Below are 18,696 nucleotides of genomic sequence, written 5' to 3'. Positions count from 1 at the left end.
TAGGTCTAGGATGAGTTGAATAGGGGTGAGATCCCGTTAAATTGAGTTAGGCTAAGCCCATGTCGGGTCAAGTTTGTTCGGGTGAAGCTCAGACTAGGTTTAAGTCAAGTTAGGCCTAGGCGGATTGCGAAAAATCGGGCCAGGTTTGGTTAAGTTGAGTTGGACCCGTGTTAGGTCGAGACATTAGATTTGGGTCATGTCAAACTAAATTAGGTCAATCCCATTTGTGATCGAGCTAAGTCTACCTCGACCCAAGTCTAGCTGAATCAACTCGAACCCATGTTAACCTAAACTACGAAGATCAAAATATGAATATTCCTAAACTACGAAGACCAAAATATGAATATAAGAATATGAAGAATTTCAAATTCTTATTGTTTAGGTGAAATTTGAAATTCTTTAATTTTAATTAATCCAATTACTCTAATGAAATTCTAGAATTTCAATTTCTTTCAAAATTCCTAACATATTTATTCATAAAGCATTTCAAATTCTCTAAACAAAATGAATTACCCTCTTAAAATGCCTTATCCAAACACTCTATTCAAGTTTTTAAGTGATCCAAATGCTCTTAAAATGAATAACTTTTGGAATAACTGATCCAAATGCAACTTACATATTAGGTGTTCTACCTTAATAATTGATGGTAGGCTCTTCCTCTACCTTAATAATTGGGCATATCATCCTTGTGAATGTAGGTATTCCCAAAAGGAATAAATTTCATCTGCTTCAAGGAGTTTTCCGAGAGGGTTCAGCCATGGTTGAGGTAAAGGAGATAGAAGCTTTTGAGAGTTTTTTAGAAAATGAGAAAATGAGAGGTTCTTGAGTGTTGATGGAGAGAAAAGAGTGTTTTGGTGACAAAAATGGCTAATGTTTATAGAGAAGAGACTCCAACGGCCATATACACACAATTTGATGCAAATCTAGCCGTTGCAACGGCTAGTTTTTAAATTTAGTTGGTCCAACGACGTGTAATAGTCGATTATCCTAAGATGATAATCGATTATTGGTTCATGAACTGGGCAAAATATGAATCCTGACGAGCTGATAATCGATTATCCTAAGTGATAATTGATTATTCCAGTGAGTTTTTGATTTTTGGCTTAGAATTAAGGATAATCGATTATGGCCCTAAATAATCGATTATTGACACTTATAATCGATCATGGACACTTTAACATTCCGCTGCGCGATACCAACAATTGGTATCAGAGCTTGCTTTGATAGTTATTCAAAATTTTCGAAAATGGTTGGACAAAATCAAACCTTTTCTGAGGGTGCGTCTATCAACAGACCTCCTCTATTTACTGGTGAAAATTATCCTTTCTGGAAAGTTAGGATGCAAATATTTCTGGAATATGTTGATAGAGGTATTTGGGATGCTGTTTTAAATGGTCAATTTGTTCTTGTTAATATTGTAAATGATGTGCAGGAACCAAAGCCATTCTCGCAATGGACAGCAGACGAAAATAGAAGAGCCCAGTATGATGTAAAAGCTAGAAATATAATTTCATCTGCCTTAACCCTAGATGAGTTTTACAGGATCTCAGTCTGCACCAGTGCACAAGAAATGTGGGAAATATTGCGTGTAACCCATGAAGGAACAAACGATGTGAAAAGAGCAGGCAAGAACTCCCTGATCCAAGAATACGAAATGTTTCGGATGCAACAAGGAGAAACTATATACGATGTGCAAAAACGTTTCACACATATCGTCAATCATCTCACAGGTCTAGGTAAAACTTTTGACACTGATGAATTAAATATAAAAGTTCTTAAATCCTTGAACAGGACTTGGCGACAATGACGATGGCGACTCTATTTGGAAAGTTGAGAGAACATGAGCTTGAATTGGGAAGATTAAATGACGAAGAAGATATTGGAAGAAAGAAGAACATAGCCTTTAAAACCGAAGTGATTAAAGGCAAAAGGCAAAAGGAAGAAGAAGATTCAGATGACAATGAAAATCTTAGTCTTATGATTGAGAAATTTACAAAATTCATGAAGGCCAAAGGTAAAAATCAATTCAAGAGCAACAAAAAGGATAATCAAGGATCATCCTCAAATTTCAAATGCTATGGATGTGGAGAATCTAGACACGTCAAAGCTGACTGCCCAAATTCAAAGAAAAGTGAAGAAAAGAAGGGTAGAAAATTCTGCAAAAAGAAAGCATACATAGCTTGGGAAGACAATGCCTCAAGCTCATCAAATTCTAGCGATTCTGAAAATGAAGAAGCAAATCTATGTTTGATGGCTAATCATGATGATTCTGACAGTGAGGTAAATTCTACTTGCCACGAAAATGACTATGATGATTTGTATGATGCCTTTCAACAATTACTCATTAAATCTAGTAAATTGGATACTGCTCATAAAAAGTTAAAATTTGATTTTAAAGATTTGCAAAGTAAATTTGAAAAATCTCTTGACGAAGAAGAATTTTTGAAAAATAAAATTTCAATTTTAGAAAATAAAGAAAAAGAAACTGTTGAATGTGCTTCATGCAAAAGTTATATGTTTGATATATGTATTTTGGAAAAACATCTTGAAAATGCCTTAGAAAATAAAAATTGTGAAAAGTTTAATATCAAGAAAAACCCAAATAAGACCAAGCATGCTCATAATCATAGTTTTAAAAATAAAACTAAAAGAACTCCTAGAGTTTGGGTAGAAAAAGGAATATATCATTCTATGAATACATATGCATGTACTGCTACATGTTTTTATTGCATGAAAAAGGGTCATACTTCAAACAAATGGAATATCAAACATTTTGGTGTTCCTAATAAGAAATATCATTAGGTTCCTGTTCATAAGTAGATATTTTTATTCTAACCCCAAGGACCTAAACAAGTTGTTGGGGACCTAAATGAATTGTTTCCTTATTTTGCAGATGACTTCTAAATCCAGAAGATCAATGTGGTATCTCGACAGTGGTTGTTCAAGACACATGACTGAAGATAAAAAGAAGTTTAAAAACTTTAAAAAGAAGGAACAAGGATTTGTCACTTATGGGGATAACAACAAAGGAAAAATACTTGGAACAAGTGATGTAGGTGGAGGAAATACTTTGGAGATCAAGGATGTACTGTATGTGGAAGGACTAAAACACAATCTTCTCAGTATAAGCCAATTATGTGATAAAGGACTCAAAGTAATATTTGAGAGTGATTACTGCACTATTCATCAAAAGGACTCCAAAGAAATAGCCTTAAAAGGTATGAGACACAATAACATTTACTTAATTGATCTTGATACTACATCATCTAGTGATATAACTTGTTTGGTTGTTGAAGAAGAAAATCCTTGGTTATGGCATAAACGAGCTGCTCATATTAACATGCAACAATTAAACAAACTGATTTCTAAAGAATTAGTAATTGGATTGCCAAAAATAAAGTTTGAAAAAGATAAACTATGTGATGCATGTCAAAAAGGAAAACAAATAAAATCTTCATTTCATTCAAAAAATGTGATTTCTACATCAAAACCTTTAGAACTTTTGCATATGGATTTGTTTGGTCCTTCAAGGACAAAAAGCTTTGGAGGAAATTATTATGCTCTTGTTATTGTTGATGATTACTCACGATATACATGGACTTTCTTTCTCACACTAAAAAGTGAGGCATTTAAAGCTTTTAAAAAGTTTGCAAAAGCAGTTCAAAATGAAAAAGATTTGAAAATTAAAGTTTTAAGAAGTGATCATGGTGGAGAATTTCAAAATGAATTATTTGAAAACTTGTGAAGAAAATGGAATTATGCATAATTTTTCCGCACCTAGAACTCCTCAACAAAATGGAGTTGTAGAAAGGAAAAATAGATCTTTAGAAGAATTAGCTCTCACAATGTTGAACGAATATAATGTGCCTAAATATTTTTGGGTTGATGCTGTAAGCACAGCTTGTTATGTATTAAATAGAATGCTCATTAGACCAATTTTAAAAATTACCCTCTATGAATTGTTTAAAGGAAGAAAGCCTAATGTAGCACATTTAAAAATATTTGGATGCAAATGCTTTGTTCTAAATAATGGAAAAGAGAATTTGGGAAAATTTGATTCTAAAGCTGATGAAGCTATTTTCTTAGGATATTCATTAACTAGTAAAGCCTATAGAATTTTCAATAGAAGAACCTTGAATATGGAAGAATCTGTGCATGTTGTTTTTGATGAAATTGTGGACCTTGAGGAGAACCCTCTTGAGTCAAATAAAACAAATGCAGGTGATGAAGAATATTTCAAAGAAGCCCTTGATGAGATGTATCTAAATGAAAATCCACTGACTGAACCTGAAGATCTTGCCAAAAGCTGGGAATCACCTAGAGGATTGTCTCTAGAAAATATCATTGGAGATATATCAAAGGGAGTAGTTACTAGAAATATGTCAAATTTCTGTATGACTGTTGCTTTTGTTTCACAGATAAAACCCAAAAATGTAGAAGAAGCTCTTCAAGATGATCAATGGTGTATAGCAATGCAAGAAGAGCTAAATCAATTTGAAAGGAATGAAGTTTGGGAACTCATTCCTAAGGAAGATTCACACCAAGTCATAGGAACAAAATGGGTGTTCAGAAACAAGCTGGATGAAGATGGAAACATCACTAAAAACAAAGTCAGGCTTGTAGCTAAGGGATACAGACAAGAAGAAGGTATAGACTATGATGAGACATATGCTCCAGTTGCCAGGTTAGAAGTTATACAATTACTTCTTGCTTATGCTTCTCTCATGAAATTTAAACTATATCAGATGGATGTTAAAAGTGCCTTTTTAAATGGATTTATAAAAGAAAATGTGTTTGTTGAACAACCACCTGGCTTTGAAGACTATAAGTTTCCTAATCACATTTATAAATTAAAGAAAGCATTGTATGGATTAAAACAAGCACCTAGATCTTGGTATGAAAGATTAAGTACATTTTTGTTAGAAAATGATTTTGAAAGAGGTAAAATTGATTTAACTCTGTTTATTAAAAGAGTAAATGAGCATATTTTGCTAGTTCAGATTTATGTAGATGACATAATATTTGGGTGTACTGATAGTTCACTATGTAAAGGCTTTGCAAGCATAATGCAAGGAGAATTTGAAATGTCAATGATGGGAGAATTGACATTCTTTTTGGGTCTTCAAATTAAGCAAATGGAAAATGGAACTTTCATTTCTCAATCTAAGTACTGTAAAGAAGTACTTAAGAAATTTTGAATGGATACTGCTAAGGAAGGAAGTACTCCTATGGGAACCTCCTGCTACTTAGACAAAGATGAATCATGAATAGAGGTAAATCAAACTATGTTTAGAGGCATGATAGGTTCTTTGTTGTATCTTACTACAAGTAGGCCTGAATGGATACTGCTTGTTTTCAGGCCAATCCAAAAGAATCATATCTTACTGCAGTAAAAAGAATTTTAAAATACTTAAAAGGAACTGCATGTTTTGGACTTTGGTATCCTTCAGGAGCATCTCCTAATTTGATAGGATATTCAGATGTTGATTATGGTGGTTGTAAAATAGATAGAAAAAGTACCAGTGGTACTTGTCACCTCTTAGGTAGTTCATTAGTCTCTTGGCACTCGAAGAAACAAGCTTGTGTGGCTTTGTCAACTACAAAGGCTGAATACATAGCAGTTGGAAACTGTTGTGCTCAAATTCTTTGGATGAAACAACAACTAGAAAACTATAATATCTTTCTAAATCACATACCTCTGAAATGCGATAATACCAGTGCTATTAATTTAACCAAAAATCCCATAATGCACTCTAGGACAAAACACATTGAAATAAGGCATCATTTCCTAAGAGATCACATTAATAAAGGAAATTGTGAGATAGAATACGTAGATAAAAAGCACCAATTAGCTGATATCTTTACCAAACCTTTAGCTAAAGATAGATTTTATGAACTAAGAAAAGACTTAGGCATATTAGAGATCTCTTAAATTGCCAAAAATTCAAAATCCTTAAAAATCCGAAAAATAGCGTCAATAATCGATTATAAGTGTCAATAATCGATTATCAGCCACTCTTAAAAATCCCAAAACATTCTGGAATAATCGATTATTTGGGGCAATAATCGATTATCCTTAAAATTCTCAACCTTAAAATTCAAAAACATTTTGCAATAATCGATTATTTAGGGCCATAATCGATTATCCTTAATTCTGAGCCAAAAATCAAAAACTCACTGGAATAATCGATTATCACTTAGGATAATCGATTATCAGCTCGTCAGGATTCATATTTTGCCCAGTTCATGAACCAATAATCGATTATCATCTTAGGATAATCGATTATTACACGTCGTTGGACCAACTAAATTCAAAAACTAGCCGTTGCAACGGCTAGATTTGCATCAAATTGCGTGTATATGGCCGTTGGAGTCTCTTCTCTATAAACATTAGCCATTTTTGTCACCAGAACACTCTTTTCTCTCTATCAACACTCAAGAACCTCTCATTTTCTCATTTTCTCAAAAACTCTCAAAAGCTTCTCTCTCCTTTACCTCAACCATGGTTGAACCCTCTCGTAGAAAGATTCCTACACGTAGAAGGACTGCATCTCGTGCTTCTCAACCCTCACCAGCACCTAGAACAACTTCCATTGAAGGATGGATTTCGGATGAAGAAAGAAGATCTGAATTCATCACATTGTGGAAAGACAAACCCCTCATCACTCCAAAATTCATCCAGTCTCAATGGTTTGTAAATCACCATTTCACAATTCAAAATTTTCTGGCTGAACAAGGTGTGAAATTCTTCACAAAGATGCAAGGCACCTACTACCCCGACTTGGTACGAGCCTTCTACTTCAATTACAAATTCAGAGATGGAGTTGGGTTCACAAAAGTGAAAGGTGTCGACATTATTCTAGATGATGATATTTGGGAAAATGTTGCACAATTTCCCATTCATGATGGCACATCTCCAATTCTCACGGCTGGCATTGAAGGGTTCAACAAAATTTTTGCATATAGATCCTTTATGCGACGCCCAGATCAAGAAATAGGCCGCCAATTGCTAGCCAGACCTCTCAAAATCGATGAGCGTCTACTTGATTATCTCATTGTTTGGATTTTATGTCCACGTGGTACAAACCACGCACAATGTAGTGAAGCAGATCTTATGATCATCTATACCATGCTCAGCCACATCCCCATCTATTGGCCAAGCATCATTCTTGACACCATGCTCAAAGCTAAGAGATTGCCTCAATATCCTCTCCCGTATTCCTTGCTCACCTCTTGTATTTGTGAGTATAAAGGGGTAAATGTCTCTGATGAACAGTCTCATAAGACAACTACAACCAACAAAATTGCGGAAAACTCCTTGAAGCAGATGAAATTTATTCCTTTTGGGAATACCTACATTCACAAGGATGATATGCCTCCCTCGGACAATGAAGAAGAAGAAAATCCTCCCACTGCTCATATTCCTCCTGTTGACACAAATGTTGGATCATCCAATGGTGTTGGTGGCTCATCCTCTTCTTTAGAGGATCACATTTTAAATCTCAACCAGAGACTTGAAGAATTCTTTCTTCTCTCCACTCACAGATATAAGAATTCATTGGCTTAATTAGAGGATTAGATTCTAGGATCTCTAACTCAGAACATAAATTTCATAAATATGAGGAAGATGATGACATGAGTCAAGACTTTTAAAAGTCTACATCATAGTCTATTTTTTTCCCAATTGTAATATGTTTTCCAGTTTTATTATTTTTTCAATAAGAGTATATTTGTCTTGTTATTCTTTACCATTGCCTAATTGAGGGGGAGCTTCTTTATTAAAACTTTTTTCATATGATCAAAACAGGGGGAGAAAAAGTTTAAACATTTAAACCAAACAGTGCTACTAACAAATCTACTTGTAAGATATTTTGATTGCAGATACTTTAAACATATTGTTTTGATCATCATCAAAAAAGGGGAGATTGTTGGCAAAAGCAATACAAGTCTAAATGCTGAAGCAAGATTTTGATGATGATAAAAGAAGCCATGAAAGCCATCTAGAAGTCAATATGAAGACCATGTGTTGTTATGTTTTAAAGCTATCTTGTAAAATGTAATTAGATTAGTTAGAATCAGTATTATACAAGAAAATTCTGGTATTTCTCGAAAAATCAAAGTGATAATCGATTATCACTTAGAATAATCGATTATCCTGAGCTGAACCAATTTTTTCAAGAAAGCACTGGAATAATCGATTATCACCTTTGATAATCGATTATATGCTCAAAAATTTGTTTTTCATAAACCACACTGGAATAATCGATTATCACTAGTGATAATCGATTATCCTAGACAGTTGGGCGCGACTGTTCAAATTTTGACCTAATTTCTGAAACCCCTATTTAAGGAACTTCAGAGTTACTTCTCACTCACCTTTTTGAGAAGCTAGAGTACTAGTGTTGTGACTGCAAGAGAGCTCTCTGAGTGTTCTCAAATAGAAGCTTTGAAAAACCTAGTGTGGGTAGAGCGATAACTTTTCCTAAGAGGTATTCTAGGAGATTGAGTGTTGTTGTTGTTGCTAGGAAAGCTAAGGTCAAGATTCTCTGTGTGATTCAGAGAAAGGTGTTCATCTCTTGTGTGATTCAAGAGAGGTGTTTTCTTTCCTTACACTCTTAATATCTGATTGTAAGAAAATTTTCAAAAATTTTATAAAATTGAAATTTTACTTTTCAAAAATTCTTCTTCATCAAGAGATTTTTCAAATTTACTTTGCAAATCTTTAAAATCAGATTTTAACTTTTTATAAGCAGTATCCAATTTACTAGATTTAATGAGTAATTATTGAAAGGCATCATACAAATCATCATAGTCATTTTCGTGGCAAGTAGAATTTACCTCACTGTCAGAATCATCATGATTAGCCATCAAACATAGATTTGCTTCTTCATTTTCAAAATCGCTAGAATTTGATGAGCTTGAGGCATTGTCTTTCCAAGCTATGTATGCTTTATTTTTGAAGAATTTTCTACCCTTCTTTTCTTCACTTTTCTTTGAATTTGGGCAGTCAGCTTTGACGTGTCTAGATTCTCCACATCCATAACATTTGAAATTTGAGGATGATCCTTGATTATCGTTTTTGTTGCTCTTGAATTGATTTTTACCTTTGGCCTTCATGAATTTTGTAAATTTCTTAATCATAAGACTAAGATTTTCATCGTCATCCGAATTTTCTTCTTCCTTTTGCCTTTTGCCTTTAATCACTTCGGTTTTAAAGGCTATGTTCTTTTTTCTTCCAATATCTTCTTCGTTATTTAATCTTCCCAATTCAAGCTCATGTTCTCTCAACATTCCAAAAAGAGCCGCCATCGTCATTGTCGCAAGATTTTGTGACTTCGTGATGGCTGTCACCTTCGGTTGCCAAATCCTGTTCAAGGATTTAAGAACTTTTATATTTAATTCATCAGTGTCAAAAGTTTTACCTAGACTTGTGAGATGATTGACGATATGTGTGAAACGTTTTTGCACATCGTATATAGTTTCTCCTTGTTGCATCCGAAACATTTCGTATTCTTGGATCAGGGAGTTCTTGCGTGCTCTTTTCACATCGTCTGTTCCTTCATGGGTTAATACAATATTTCCCACATTTCTTGTGCACTGGTGCAGACTGAGATCCTGTAAAACTCATCTAGGGTTAAGGCAGATGAAATTATATTTCTAGCTTTTACATCATATTGGGCTCTTCTATTTTCGTCTGCTGTCCATTGCGAGAATGGCTTTGGTTCCTGCACATCATTTACAATATTAACAAGAACAAATGGACCATTTAAAACAGCATCCCAAATACCTCTATCAACAGATTCCAGAAAACTTTGCATCCTAACTTTCCAGAAATGATAATTTTCACCAGTAAATAGAGGAGGTCTGTTGATAGACGTACCCTCAGCAAAGGTTTGATTTTGTCCAACCATTTTCGAAAATTTTGAATAACTATCAAAGCAAGCTCTGATACCAATTGTTGGTATCACGTAGCGGAATGTTTGAGCGTGCAGACAAAACCAAGAGGGGGGTGAATTGGTTTTTAAGTAATAAAATTAATACTTTAAAATTTTTTCAAAATTTATCAATTAAATCAATAATCAATTTCTTTAAACACAATAATAGATGAAATAAGGAGATAGAGAAGAAGATTGAACACAAGTATTTATACTGGTTCGGATCAAAAGACCCTACGTCTAGTTGTTAATCTCTCAAAAACAAGATTAACTAAATCACTAACAAGTAACAGATTTACAATCAGATATTAAGAGTGTAAGGAAAGAAAACACCTCTCTTGAATCACACAAGAGATGAACACCTTTCTCCGAATCACACAGAGAATCTTGACCTTAGCTTTCCTAGCAACAGCAGCAGCACTCAATCTCCTAGAATACCTCTTAGGAAAAGTTATCGCTCTACCCACACTAGGTTTTTCAAAGCTTCTATTTGAGAACACTCAGAGAACTCTCTTGCAGTCACAACACTAGTACTCTAGCTTCTAAAAAAGGTGAGTGAGAAGTAACTCTGAGGTTCCTTAAATAGGGGTTTCAGAAATTAGGTCAAAAAGTTGAACAGTCGCGCCCAACTGACCAGGATAATCAATTATCATTTGTGAAAATCGATTATTCCAGTGTGGTTTATGAAAAACAAATTTTTGAGCAGATAATCGATTATCAGAGGTGATAATCGATTATTCTCGTGCTTTCTTAAAAAAATTTGTTCAGCTCAGGATAATCGATTATTCTAAGTGATAATCGATTATCACTTTGATTTTTCGAGAAATACCAGAATTTTCTTGTATTATACTGAGTCTAACTAATCTAATTACATTTTACAAGATAACTTTAAACACAACAACACATGATCTTCATATTGACTTCCAGATGGCTTTCATGGCTTCTTTTGTCATCATCAAAATCTTGCTTCAGCATTTAGACTTGTATTGCTTTTGCCAACATGTGAGTTCTTTGGCAACACTTCTCAAAGCTTCACAACCTAAGGTAATTGACTTCTCTCTTCCTTTTAGTCAAAGTGCAAGACCTGACACAACTAACTAACTTTGTAGTATTGGCATCTTGTCTTTTCCAAATTAGTTGTTTGAATGAAGCAACCTTCATCATTTTCTTTGAGAGATCTTTATGGTTGACAAATATTATGAAATGTTTGATATGTATTATGAAGAGCTTTTAGCTTACATATATGAATAAAATATACTTATCGTTTATCCAAGAAAAAACTTATTTAACTAAGTATACTTGTTTATGCTTGTCTAAATAACATTCTAATAGACAATGCATAGACACAACATTTCTATTTGTCAAACAATATTGAACAACATTTACATTTATTTAACCATACAAGTTGTATTTGATAGGTTAAATTTATGTTTTACATGATTTAATAATATATAAAATTATATTTTATACTTAATTATTTAAACATAATAAAAATTAAACATAAAATTTGTTGAACTTAATTTAACAACTATAATTGATGACACTATAATAAATAATATATGCATATATTATTTATTTTTTCATCGATCCATCTAATAATAGGGAGGTTTAGGTGCAACTCAACATAAATGATAGTCTCATTGATCTTATTGATAATAGTTTTATGGAACAAATTCAAACTAATGTCCATCATAATTATGAGTAGTATGCTATATATTTAATCCTTCTTACTAAATATTGTACCATTTTAACATTTTTGATGAATGCAAACTTGAAAAATCTTCCTCTTATCATATTTAATGATTTTCGCATAAACTTTAAAATAATAATAATAATGATGTTGGCCCCGCTGTATTAAACTAAGTCGGTCCCATCGAAATTCGGTCGAATCCAGTCAAGCCGATCTCGACCGAAATTTTACTGAATCGACCTTGATCAAAATTTGGCCTAATTCGACCAAGTCGACCCCGACCAAAATTTGATCGAGTCGGCCATGATCAAAAGTTAGCCGAGTCGATTCCATGCTAAAATTCAACCGAGTTGGCCCCGACCGAAATTCTGCCAAATTCAATCCTGTCAATCCTAAGGACACAAGTTTTAGAAAATTCAATTTAAATTTCTTTTATAAAAAATAGATTCTGAATTTTGAACTTGATCCAAATATTTGGATATGAATTTAAATCTTGATCTAAATATTTGGATTTAGATTTAAAAAAAAAATCCAAATTAATTTTGCTGAAAAAATAGGTTTGGATTGAAAGTCTAATCTAATTATTTAAATCTAAAATTAATGTTAATTGAATCATTAAAAATCTGATGATCACCCTTAAATAGCGTATGCAAACAACACATTTTAATACTAAATCTAAATTTGAAAATCTTAGCTACTATACTAGGTTTAGGCAATTTAGTTGTCGATAATAGAGATGGAAATAATTATTAAACAATTAATGTTAACATGTGTAAGTCATAAGACAAGAAAATATGTTTACAAAAATACGTACAAATACGTCTAAAAAGTATTTGGTGAAAATCAATTCAAAAAAAAATTATATATTTCTTATTTTTTGTCTAGTTATTTTAAAAAAAAAATTTATGTACATATTCCACTTTTAAAATTTTATATTTAATAATATTTTTAAAAGAATTATATATTTCTTATTCATTTTAACTCAAATTTTTATAAAAATTAAATAATCAAACACACATACGTCTGCCTGTGTTTTTGTTAATCTACTAATAAAAAGATTATTTTTATAAATGTTTTTAGTGTATATATTTAGTTTCCAAACTTTATTGTAACAAACATATTTACATATGACAGAATTATAAAATATTTATTATATATATATATATATATTTTATAAACATATTTTTTATAATTTTAATTTTAGTAATAAGGATAAAATATATTTTTAATATTTTTTTCTCACTAAATAAAAATGGATATATTAGTTTATATTTGTAACATTCCATTTAATAATTATAAACTACTAAATATAATATTATATAATGATATGAATCAGTACAATCATCCTACAATAACCATATTAATATAAATATATACAAACTATTTATGAAAAGATCTAAGAGTTTACGATCTCTAAAACAAACAAAACTACTAATATACTACCAGACTCTACTCTACAACCTTAATGCTTGCCAGAATAGGAGTATCCTCACCTACATTACCCTGTGCTCACAATTAAGTGATCATCGCAAAAGAGATAACAAAATACAACAACACAAGGAAAGATAATATAGCAAAAGAACTCAAGTAATTCACCATTATGTCATAAACTTCATGCCATAAACAACATATAAATCTATTATAACATATAAACAGTGGACACTAACTCAATTATCCGGATACATGCATATGACATTGGATTCTCTGGTGGCCTGCACTTGCGGATGGTTCCCAAACTTTGCAAAGTTTGGCCTCAAGGGGTTATCACCCAACTAACAACAATGTAAATCCCCTTCACGCCTAGGACTTGATCGGGTCCAGTGACTAAGACCTTCTTCTTTTCTTCACCACATAACCTACTCTGCTCCACTTGATCGTGAGTAGTTATTAGAGAAAGGATACATACTATAATGAATCCTTATGTAGATGCATACGTTTAAACCTCTACATAGAATTTCCCCTTGAAACTCTTATTATCACATCACATTTTATGCTCATAGACGTTATATGTAGAATCTAATAATCATTACCAATCATGTATAGAAAACATACAAAGATTCTAAATCCATTTAACTGCTATCCGTTCAGAATCTGACACACTCGTCCAACAAACTCATCCTCTCGTTGGGCGAAAAGACACTTTTTCGACCAACGACTAAGGGTTTGCTTAGCGAGTGTTTCACTAGGAATCCAAAGAAAATATCCCTCCATAAATCGCCCAACGAGAATTTCTTGCCTAACGACTCTCAATCAGGGGAATCCTTGATCTGAAATTCGCCCAGCGAGAATAACTCGCCTAGCAATTTCCAAATTAGTGAAATCCACAAATCATTACTTGCCCAACGAGAATTATTAGCCCAGTGAGTCTGCATAATTCTGCAGAACAACAATTCTACAGAACAACAATTCTGCAGAACAACAATTCTGCAGAATTGTCACTCCCAATTCAGCTTAGACAATCATAGAGACTTCACATATATCAATTACATACCAAAATTCAATTTCATCCCTAGTATCAATGCAACTTGAACTACCAGAACCTATCCTTTTCATAACATTTTTAAGCAAACAACATTACAATTAACATATCCATTTACAGATATCAAGAAACACATAACAAATCAATTTCACCACCCAAATTCAATCAAGTCATTAAATTTATCAATTCAACAGCTCTACTAGTTATACACAACATAATTAATTTTCCTTGCCTGAAGATGGTTGAAACGACCATAAAAGTACCAAATCTGCCTTTTCATTGACGAAGCTCACAATTCAACCTAGGAGCAACATAAACATGATTAGAGAACATCATCAGAACCATTGATCAGCAGAGACTCACAAAGAAAACTTAGAAGTCACATGCGATTCCAGATTGATCACATGCATACATAAGAACAATTAACCAAAACAAGAGTAGAAAATCAAATTACTCAGAAACAAATCAAATAAAATTAGAGAACTTGTTGTAGGGGTCACTCTTGTAGTCTTTGATCGTAAAAAAAAAGAACACACATTGAGATACTATAGAGACAAGGGAGAAAACTCATAGAAAAGTATTTTTTAGATAGATGAAGTATTTTTAAGTGATGAGATCATTTTATGAAGTTTCTATTTAATATATAATTTTTTATTTATTAAAATAATAATAGGATCTCATTATTTAAATATTGTCACTCTTAAAACAATTTTTTTTCACAATATTTCTTTTTTTTTATCGGAAAGAATTAAATTAAATTAATAATAGAGCACTTGAGGGGTGCTCTAACCCATTTACAAAAAGATGAGAGAAAGATGTAGTGCATCTCCAAAACCTGTCAAAACAATGATAAAACTTTCACGTACAAAAGCTAAGACACCCCTAGACATTGGGCATAAAATATATATCATAGGGGCAATCGAACAACATCTAAGCAACATTCTTGGAAAAGAAATAGAGCTTGAGTAGGCGCCAACAACATACTATGCTTCTACAATAATCTAGCAGAACAATTAAACTGGACTTTCAATGCAAGAGTTATGCCTTCCCAACGTCAAGTTGGGTAGGAATCTTAAGATTAGCCACCCATATTGCAAATTCTCCGGCTAGTCTACAAGATTACACAGAAAGTGAATACAAAACCAGGTATGTGTAAGACCCGTGAAATTCAACCAATTAATTAAATAATTAATTAATAAATGCGGTTAGTGGGAGCTTTATGACATTTAATTCTAACATGTATGATGTGGAAAAGTACTAGTTTAAGTGGTTGAGAGTACTTTATTGTGTGAAGGGGCTTAGGTTGAAGTCTTATGTATGTCATTTATGTGTTATTTAAATTATTATTATTATTATTTTAACAATCTATTGGGTCATGAGGAGTGATAACATAATTATAGAATGATGTGAAGTATCATGAAACATGAATTAGTTAAATGGTTGTGCATTTATAAGATAGTTTAGAGTTTTTCTTCTAAACACAACACACTTAATATTATTCTTATTATTAATTTTATTTTATTTTACCATTATTATTACTATTATTATCCTTATTATTTATTATTATTATTATTATTATTTTATTTTACTATTATTATATTATATTATATTTTTATTATTTTACTATAATTATAATTATAATTATGATTATAATAATAATAATTATTTCTATTATTATTATTGTTATTATTATTATTATTATTTTATTTTATTATTATTATTACAACTACTATCATTTTTGTTTATTATTTTTATTTGTATTATTTTTATTTGTATTATGTTTATTTTTGTTATTATTTTGATTATTATTATTATTAATTTCATTTCATTTTATTTTATAATTATATTTATTAATATTAATATTTTTATTTTATTTTATTTTACTATTATTTTATTATATTATTTTTATTATCATTGTTTTGTTTTATTGATTATTTTATTATTATTATTATTTTATTTTATTAATATTACTGTTTTATTATTATTGTTTCATTTTATTTTATTATTTTTTTTAATTATTATTTTTATTTATAAAATGTCGTTTTATAATTATTATTATTATAATAATAATAATTATTTATATTTATATTATAATTATTTATATTACTATTATTATTTTGTTATTATTTTTATTATTAATATTACTACTTCTATTTTATTATTATTATTATTATTATTATTTTATTGATGATTTTATTATTATCATCATTATTTATTATTATTATTGCTTTATTTTATTTTTATTATTTTAGTATTATTATTTTATCTTATTAGTATTATTGTTTTACTATTATTGTTTCATTTTATTTTATTATTATTTTTATTATTTGTATTGTTTCGTTTTGTTATTATTATTATTATTATTATTATTATTATTATTATTATTATTATTATTATTATTATTATTATTGTTATTGTTGTTTTTTTTTATTATTACTATTTTATTGTCCATGTGATATTTTGGACAATGGTTATGTATTCTTCTTGCTTTTGTATATTGTTTGGTTGTTTGGGATTGTGTTGGACTATGATCCAGTCATGTGATTATGACTGGATAATCATATTTCATGTTATGGATTGTATGTATAGTGCTTGAGGTTCTTTGGAACTTGCTTCAAAGTGCCAAAAACTAGTAGCAATGACGCTACTGGTGTGGCGCCTAGCGGCTTGGGGTGTGCTGCTTGGCAGTTTGGGGTGTGCTGTCAGGTGATAAGGGAAAACCAAAGAAGCTTGGAACGCATGGCGTTTGGCGAGTGTTGCTTGGCAGTTTGGGGTGTGCTGCCAGGTGATAAGGGAAAACCATAGAAGCTTGGAACGCATGGCGTTTGGCGAAAAATGTGATCCCACCAGGCAGAAAAGATCTGGTAGAGGCTTTGGAAAGCGTATGGCGCCTAGCGACGTAAGGTGTCCGCTAGGCAGTCTGGAAGCCTTTTTCGCCTGGCAACTCATGTGGAACGCCATACAATTTTTGATGAAGCAGACATTGTGTTTTGCTTGCTTTGGATGCACGTAGTCTACGAGACTATGTTCTCTTGGTTGTTACGGAGTAACCAAAGAGGTGTGCATAATCACTGATGAAGAGCTCATTGCTTTAGACATGGGAATCCTTTTCATGCTCACCTGACAACTTAAACACATAGAGCATCATATCAAAGAGATTTTAAACACACAATAGGAGCGAAGTACCAATCACTATATGAAAACTTTACTCCGAAGGAATTTTATGTTTCAACCAAGCCCAAGCGTTAACTTGAGCAAGACTAAAAATCTCTTCAGTGTCAACTTTCTTTTGCTTAAAGATCACCTCATTCCTATGTCTCCAAATTTCCCCAACTATAGCCAGCCACATTCCTTTCCACATTGTGTTTTGCCTAGTGTTCAAGCTACTCATATGAAAGTGTTGAAAGTGTATCCTAGCTTGGTTGTGATGCACTGAGCTCACCCTTATCCAGCTATCACACATTTTCCACACCTTTTGAGACATTGTACAAGAGAAAAATAGGTGTGATGCACTCTCTTCACAATCTAGGCATAACTCACACAAAGAGTGTTGTAATTGGACCCCCTTCACCGATAATTTATCCTTTGTCGGTAACTTATCCAAGAGTAGCCTTCACCCAAATAATTGTGCCTTTGTAATCACTCTTATACTCCATAACTTTGTGAACACCTTGTTGCTTTCCCCTTCGTAGCTACCCATCAACTTCATATATGTAGACCTTTTAGTGTATGCTCCTTCTACGATTTCCTTCCAACTCCAAGTATCTAGATTCCCTTTCCTAAATGTACGATTATTAATTAGCTGATAGAGTTGTGCTTCCATAGCTTGCTCCCAAACAAGTCTTTGTCTCCTCAAAACCAATTCCCAAACCCATGTGTTGTCGACCCAATGTCCTACTCTTGCTATGAGACTTTGTTTACTTTCTGATATTAGATATAACCTATGGAACCTCGAGCTAAGTGGTTCATCCCCCACCCAAAGATCTTCCCAAAATAGTACTTTGTCCCCTTCTCCTATCACCCAGTCTTTATAGTTTTCAAACCATGCTCCTTATGTTGAGCTTCCAGAAACCTTATGGATGTCTTTCCACTACCTTGAAGTAGACTTTAGGATGACAATTTCATTAAGGTTCCTCCATGACCCATATTTTGATTCTAGCACCTCTCTCCACAGGCCTTTGTTCTCCATGCCTAATCTCCACATCCATTTAGCTAGAAGTGCTCTATTGAAGTTCCTAATTTCTCTTATTCCCAAACCTCCTTCCTCCTTTGGTTTGCATATGTTTTCCCATCAAACCCAGGTTATTTTCCTATCCTCAATGCTCCAACCCCATAGAAAGTTCCTTTGGATTTTCTTTAACTCATCACACACGCATTTAGGTGCTTTAAAGAAGGATAGATAGTACAACAGTAATGTTGATATTACTAATTTGATAAGGTAAACCCGACCAGCCATAGACAAAAGTTTACCTTTCCAACTTGATAGCCTACTTCTGACTTTGCTGACAATTGTTTGCCAAAAATGTTTCTTCCTTGGGTCCCCCAAATTGGCAAACCTAGGTACAAGAATGAGATTTTCACAATATTTCTAT

Source organism: Vigna unguiculata, chromosome 11 (genome assembly GCF_037176805.1).
Source record: "Vigna unguiculata cultivar grain cowpea cultivar isolate G323 ecotype 2 chromosome 11, ASM3717680v1, whole genome shotgun sequence".
Classification (NCBI taxonomy): domain Eukaryota; kingdom Viridiplantae; phylum Streptophyta; class Magnoliopsida; order Fabales; family Fabaceae; genus Vigna; species Vigna unguiculata.
Note: the sequence above shows the minus strand (reverse complement) of the source record.